This window comes from Mustelus asterias, chromosome 23 (genome assembly GCF_964213995.1).
Source record: "Mustelus asterias chromosome 23, sMusAst1.hap1.1, whole genome shotgun sequence".
Taxonomy (NCBI): domain Eukaryota; kingdom Metazoa; phylum Chordata; class Chondrichthyes; order Carcharhiniformes; family Triakidae; genus Mustelus; species Mustelus asterias.
The window spans coordinates 66,029,587-66,037,791 of record NC_135823.1 but is presented as its reverse complement, the minus strand read 5'-3'; positions in this window follow the sequence as shown (position 1 = coordinate 66,037,791).

Sequence of the window (8,205 nt, the reverse complement as noted above, 5' to 3'; positions counted from 1 at the left end):
ACTACTTCTCCCAAAGGGTTGTGAATCCGTGGAATTCGTTACCCCAAAGTGCGGTGGATGCTGGGACAGTGAATAAATTTAAGGAGGAGTTAGACAGATTTTTAATTGGTAATGGGTTGAAAAGCTGTGGGGGAGAAGGCAGGAAAATGGGGATGAGAAGCATATCAGCCACGATCGAATAGCGGAGCGGAGTCGATGGGCCGAATGGCCTAATTCTGCTCCTATATCTGATGAACGTATGGTGATTGTAGGTTATGAATTTTGAGTAAAAGGAATTACTTAATATTCCTGGTGACTCTACCTAAAATAATTGGAATCAGGCAATAGTTAGTTGTATCAGGTTTGAAGTAAATCAGCTCATCTGTTTTTAACACATTTCGATACCTGTCACCTGTGGCTATTTTTCTTTAAACATGTGCAAATTTACTTTGCTTTAAACTGTAGCCCATAACTCAATACCAAATTCATTCCCATGGGAAAATGGATCAAAAATCCTGAAATCAGGGGTGGCACAGTGGTTAGCACTGCTGCCTCACAGTGCCAGGGACCCGGGTTCAATTCCAGCCTCTGGTCACTGTGTGGCGTTTGCACATTCTCCCCGTGTCTGCATGGGTTTCCTCCGGGTGCTCCGATTTCCTCCCACACTCCAAAGATGTGTGGGTTAGGTGGATTGGCCATGCTAAATTGCTCCTTAGTGTCAGGGGGACTGGCTAGGGTAAATACGTGGGGTTATGGGAATAGCGCTTGGGTGGAATTGTGGTCGGTGCAGACTCAATGGGCCAAATGGCCTTCTACACTGTTGGGATTGTATGAAATTAAGATACTACCTCCTGGGCAAGTTTGCCATTATATTTGCCTACGTAAGTGGCTGAACTTCAGAAACAGCTCATTGGTTTTGAAGATCTTGATCTGAAAGGCAGTAGAAAAATTTTCATTCCCTTCTGCTCAAGCAATCAAACATTGGTAAATAAGCAATCAAACATTGCACTGCGGGTTAGCAAGGTCTTAAAAAAGCAAATCGCACGCTAGGCTTTTATTTCTAGAGGGGTAGAATTGAAAATATAGAGACATTGCGCTAAACCTGTATTGGACTGTGGTTAGACCACACTTAAGAATACAGAGTTCTGGCTGTCATTATTAAAATAATCTAGCGGCACGGTGGCACAGTGGTTAGCACTGCTGCCTCACAGCGCCAGGGACCTGGGTTCAATTCCGGCCTCGCTTGCTGTGTGGAGCTTGCAAGTCCTCCGTGTGTCTGCGTGGGTTTCTTCCCACAGTCCAAAGATGTGTGGGTTAGGTTGATTGGCCATGCTAAATTAACCCTAGTGTCAGGGGAATTAGCAGGGAAAAATGTGGGTGTATAGAAATATGGCCTGGGTGGGATTGTTGTCGGTGCAGACTCGATGGGCCAAATGGCCTCCTGCACTGTAGGGATTCTAGAGATGTACAGAGAAGATTTCCAAGCAAGATATCAGTAAAGCATAGGTATATTGCCGGAAGATTGACAGGCTGGGTCTCATTTCTTTTGGAAAAATGGCTGAGGGGTGACCTAATGGAGGTCTTTAAAATTGAGGTGTTTCGATAAGAGTGGACAGAGAGAATGTTTCCACTTTTAGGGAAGTGCATCATTGGAGGCCGTTAAGATAATCATTGAGAAATTTAATAGGGAATTCCAAAGATGCCTCTACCCAGAGTGTTGAGAATGTGAAAACTTGCTACCACAGAGTGGTTGAAGCGAATATTTCTTGAGGGAGAAGGGAATAGAGGGTTGCAATGATGGAGTTATATGAGGACAGATGGGAGGCAGTTCCAATTGAACATAAACACTGGCATCAAATGGTCTTTCTATGCCATGTAAGTTAAGTTTATTAGTCACAAGTAAGGCTTACATTAACACTGCAATGGAGTCACTGTGAAATACCTCAAGTCGCCACACTCCGGCGACTGTTCAGGTCAATGCACCTAACCAGCACGTCTTTCAGACTGTGGGAGGAAACCGGAGCACCCGGAGGAAACCCACGCAGACACGGGGAGAACGTGCAGACTCCACACAGACAGTGACCCAAGCCGGGAATTGAACCCTGGTTCCTGCTGCTGTGAGGCAGCACTGCTAACCATTGTGCTGTCCAGGAGCATATGTTCTATGCTGTTGAGGATCTGTAGGGATATGCAGGCTATTTGTAACAAGTAACCATTTCTTGCTTATTTAAAGCACTTGAGATTGCCGGTGCTTTAATCTTGAGATCTTGTAAGTAGAGATCTGGATCTTAATGCAAGTTAAGACTTATGAACAAACTTGCACAGAAAGTATAGATGGAACGTCTGAAATGTTGCCGACACTTAGGATGGCATTGTGCGAACAAAATTTGCTACCAAAATGTTTCAATGAGCTGGAATAAGAGATTATCTTCAACTTTTCTTTCCCTAATGTACAAATGATCTTTAAAGCTCCTTTCTCCCCATGCCCCAAAAATCATCTAACACCGACTGCATTGTTCTCAGAATGACAAAGTACATTGACACCTGGCCAACAAACAACTGTGGAGAAGGGATGGGACGCTGGTTTGAGAACATTGCAATAGTGGAACCTGGGGGTGAGCACTGTGGATGAGGTAGAGGGTAACGTTGTGGAAGTGGATTTGGCCAGTCTTTGTGACGGAGATGGACTTTGGTTTGGAAGCCCAATGGAAGACTGAACCCGGAGAGTGAGGTTGTAAAACAGGTTCTTCAGCCTGATGCCAGAGAGGGATGTGAAATAGAGAGGGGCAGCATGGTGGCACAGTGGTTGGGGCGGCATGGTGGTACAATGGTTAGTGCTGCTGGCTCACAGCGCCAGGAACCTGGGTTCAATTCTGGCCTTGGGTCACTGTGTGGAATTTGCAGGTTATCCCCGTGTCTGCGTGGTTTTCCTCCAGATGCTCCGGTTTTCTCCCACAGTCCAAAGATGTGCAGGTTAGGTGGATTGGCCATGCTAAATTGCCCCTTAGTGTCCCAGGATGTGTAAGTTAGGGGAATTAGCGGGGTAAATACATGGGGTTGTGGGAAACAGGTCTGGGTGGGATTGTCCCTTACTGTCGGGGATTACGAGGGGTTACAAAGATAGGGCCTGCCTGGGTGGGATTGTTGTCGGTGCAGACTCGATGGACCGAATGTCCTCCTTCTGCACTATAGGGATTCTATGAGGGATGGAGTCTGTGGGAAGGGTAGAGTTGGATGGGGGGCTGAAGCTTAGCCTTGGTCTTCCCAATGTTTAATTGGAAGAAACTGAATTTGAGGAAAAGGAGGTGTATGTGATTCTGAGGAAGGCTGTTGAGCAAGTTCACAACACAAGAGGTGTAATGAGTGTGTGTGGTGTGGGAAGAAACCTGCCAGTTAGAAACCACTTGGGGAGAGTTCATTCTGTTTATATCACAATCCACCTCACCCACTCCCTGAGATCTTCCAAACCACTTGCTTGTCAATGATCAAGACCATGGGGCAATAGGGGTCAAAGGAATATGGACAGGAGAGTTGGAGGGAGGTTTAGAAGGAATGGAGGTCAGTGAATTAAGGGAGGATGAAGAAACACGTGATGAGCCACTCAATACAGAAACAGGAAAGAACAGGATGGAGAACGAGCATTGTAAGTTCCAGACCAGCATGAAATTCCTCTTCAACCATTTCATGTCGGTCTACAGCTTACAATGCTCAGAGTGAAGAGGAGGAATATGGGGAGAGACCAGGTAAAGTTTCAGCTAAAGCTAGGATATATTCAGTTCTCTGCCCGAAGACAGGTGTAGCCCACAGCACCACTATCTCCACCGCAGGCCCCAAATCCACCAAAACCATATGGGGATCGAACCCTGTGCTGTTGGTCGCCCAGTTTAACCATTGCAACATTCTCCAATCTGATCCCTATAGACTGTCCAGCTGATAAGGATAAGAGGGGGATTAATTTAAACAGCCTTGTTTTCTCCTTTACCATTCCTTAAAAAGAAAGGTGCTTTATAAAACTTTTCATTCCCCCCTTTATAAATACTGGTGTTTTTTCCCCAACCCTTCTTCAATCTATGAATAACTTGCACAGCAAACACGAGGTGAGATAAAATAAAAAGGTTGATTTCTTTCAAACACACAAAACAAGGGAAAGGGGTTTTGCAACATCTGCTCCTTTTGCATCCATACAATAAAAGAGGGATACGTGAAAAAGGGGTATGCAGCCTGATCATAACAATATAAGTTGCAGTTTTACCAGAGTCCAGAATCAAAAGTGTTTCTTCAGAGGGTGGGTTGGTCGATTGTCTTTCCAGAAATGAGGTTTTTCACACGGGTGCCGGAGTGTGGCGACGAGGGGATTTTCACAGTAACTTCATTGCAGTGTTAATGTAAGCCTACTTGTGACAATAATAAATAAACCTGCAAATACACCTGGAGGAACAAACAGTCCTCACGGCAAACCTCACCCACAGGCCTATAAACTCAGGAAGACCCTTTCCAAACAACCCCCATGAACATTGGCAAGTTAAGCAGGACAATCCAGGGAGTAAAGGGCTGCCACCCAGGAAAGACAACGCAGGAGAGGATGCGAGAAGCCCCTCTCCTACAATCCGAAAGGAGTATTCCTGGAGGCCGGTGTGGTCTCATTGCAGCAAAATAGGTCATTCCAGACCCGCTTATGGGAGGTTGTGAGGCTGGTCAGTTGAGCTAGTAGGGCCTCACATGAGTAATCTCCCAAAGAAAGGCCCAGAGGGTAGTACAGCAGAGCTTCTCAGTACCAAAGCTTAGCCTTTGGAGAGCGTGGCAATATGTGTGCCAGAACCGGACAACCTCCCAAAGAGCTCCCAGAGTTTTATCCTGTCGGGAACTTTTTTTTATTCATTCGTGGGACTTGGGCATCGCTGGCTGGCCAGCATTTATTGCCCATCGCTCGTTGCCCTTGTTCAGAGGGCAGTTGAGAGTCAACCACATTGCTGTGGCTCTGGGTTCACATGTAGGCCAGACCAGGTAAGAACGGCAGATTTCCTTCCCTAAAGGACATTAGTAAACCAAATGGGTTTTTCTGACAATCGACAATGGTTTCATGGTCATCAGTAGATTCTTAATTCCAGATATTTTTTATTGAATTCAAATTCCACCATCTGCCGTGGCAGGATTCGAAACTGAGTCCCCAGAACATTAGTTGAGTTTCTGGATTGATAATCTGGTCCATTGTCTCCCCTCTACCCATCCGGAAATGTGAGCAAATCCATGGTACTGCCACTCCCCCCACCACCGCCCACCGAGCCCTCCCTGAAGGCCAAAGCTCTGACTAGTGGAATGAGGGGATGATCTGTGTTTGCACCCCTCCATAAGGTCCACCCCTAGAGTGTGACCTTGTTTCAGGCCCTGTCACAGTAGGAATTGCCCCTAAGCTACAAGTAGCAGGAATCAATATCCCCCCTGGACATCATTTTGCTGACAGCCGGGTGTTAGCCAGCGAAAGACATGAAGCCGAGACCAAACAGCGGAAATCCACGGAACAGAAAGCAGGAGACGGTCAAGACGCCCAAAAGGGCGGGAAGGCCTCACAGACCTGGGGAGAGAGCTGCTTGAAGACAGGAAGGCCAAAGCCAGGCCTTAAAATTAAACAGAGTCCAGAGAAGGCCCCTAGAATCCAAAATAGATTCTACAAATATCCCCAAGTTGAATAGGGACCAGAGGAATCCTCCAAGAGGGAAAGAAATAGCGAGAGAGGTGTTCCACGTAGTCAAAGAGGCAGAAAGAAAACCAGGTCTTTTTTTTATTCATTCGTGGGACATGGGCGTCACTGGCTGGCCAGCAATTATTGCCCATTCCTATATAAAAGCAAATTACTGCGGATGTGGGAATCTGAAACCAAAAGAGAAAACGTTGGAAAATTTCAGCAGGTCTGGCAGCATCAGTAAGGAGAGAAAAGAGCTGACGTTTCGAGTCCAGATTACCCTTTATCAAAAGCTCAAACGTGTGAGCTTTGACAAAGGGTCGTCTGGACTCGAAACATCAGCTCTTTTCTACTGGGGGTGGCATTAACCGCCACCCCCAGTAGACAAGCCACCTGGTGGTACAATAAGAGCTGTCCATCCCCCAGGGGGCAGTAGTGTCCCACAAGACATGGAACACATCACCCAACTCACCAGGAGAGGGGCCCCAAGCAGATTGCTCCCATGCCTATCCCACCAGGCTGCTGCACTGTTGCCATACCCGGCTGGATGTGGGAGAGGCCCCCACCACCAGAAGGTTGGCCCAAATCCAGGGGCCAATTGGGACCCCCTAAAGAGGCCCGAAGTCCCTTTGAACATCCCATTCTCCTGACACTTAGCCTAACCCCAGACCCTAGATCCAAACAACGAGGTTACCCAAGTGAACAGGCAGCTGCTTAGCCGGACAAGAGCAGCGTATGATCCCGAGGCCTGATCCCCAGAGTGACATGCCCAGCATGGAACAGGGCAGCTGGATCATCACCCCACCCATCCCCCCCCCTGCACCCCCACCCCCGCATGAGGGGTGCATCACCCTGGGAACCCCTGGACCCTTTGGAAGATATTTAATCAGGAGATTGGAAGGCCTGAGAGAGGTGAAGATGGAGTTTGAACCCTGTGTAGACTTCCCCAAGGCGAGGTGAATTTCAAATCTTCCCCAAATCACCCAAAACCCAGGACTGCACCAAACCTTGTCCAGGGTTGAAAGTGAAAAGTGTAAATGCAGGAGGAAACTGCCATCGCCCCCCCCCTAACCGTGTGTTTGATGTCCCAACAAGAATGAAAGTACAATTGTAAACTTCTGCACTTCCTTTCCTTCCTTCCCTAAGACTACTGAGAAAAAAAATTGAATTGAAATGGAATTAATGTTGTTTTCTGTAAGGGGAGGTTCTGTCCCGGTTGCGACAGGAAGGATACATATCTGTGCCAACCAGGCTACTCTGTGAAATTGTCATTTTTAGCTTTAAAAAATAGACAAGGTTACTCTGACTCGCCATGACTCATACCAGAGGAATTTCCAACCTTCAGACAAACCAGTAGTGTCTTGTTATCTTTAAACTGGGTGCTAATGCCACTCCCCAGAACTGCACAAAGCTTCTGTGCATTGCTAAAGAAAAATTCTGGCGACCAGAGGTGCTGGCCAAAGTTTTACCGCCTTGCTTGCCCCAGAATCGGGGTTGCCGAGACTCACAGAACAGCATTCTCCATTGGCCTCGGATGGGATTTTACGAGCCTCGGGTGGGCGAGGCGATAAAATTCCAGCAACTGTGTCTCCAAGGACAAAAACAGCTGTTTGTGGCTCCTAATATCCTAATGGCCCGACCATTACCTGCTCCAAAATACAGTGGGTTTCAACCAGGGGTCTCATTAGTCAACCGGAAGCAACACAATCACATGACTGAGACTTGAGTTGCCTGAATTCCTTTAGCCAATAAGCCTTTGGATCTTATCTTCAGTCACTGTTTGACCTCCAAAGAGAGCAGGACTCCAGGCAGCAGAGTGTGGCTGTCGAACATCATACCATCAAACAAGTAGCAGCAGAAGGAGCTCTGTCCAAGTACAATCACAGAATCACACAATGCAGAGGAGGTCCTTCAGCCCATCGGGTCTGCACCAACACATGAGAAACACCTGACCTACCCAATCCTATTTACCATTGGCCCATAGCCTTGAATGCTTTCTAAAGGACCACCCGCCCAGGCAGTGCATTCCAGACCATCACCATCCTCTGGATAAATATGTTTTTCCTCATATCCCTCCCCTAAATCTACTGCCCCTCACCTTGAACATGTGTCCCCTCATGACTCACCCTTCAACTAGGGGAACAGCTCATAGAAGAAATCATAGAAATCCTACAGTGCAGAAGGAGGCCATTCGGCCCATCGAGTCTGCACCGACCACAATCCCAACCAGGCCTTACTCCCACATATTTACCCGCTAACCCTCTAACCTACACATCCCAGGACTCTAAGGGGCAATTTTTAACCTGGCCAATCAACCTAACCCGCACATCTTTGGACTGTGGGAGGAAACCGGAGCACCCGGAGGAAACCCACGCAGACACGAGGAGAATGTGCAAACTCCACACAGACAGTGACCCGAGCCGGGAATCGAACCCAGGACCCTGGAGCTGTGAAGCAGCAGTGCTAACCACTGTGCTACCGTGCTGCTCCCTATCCACTCTGTCCAAGCCCCTCATAATCTAATACACCTCGATAAGGTTGCCCCT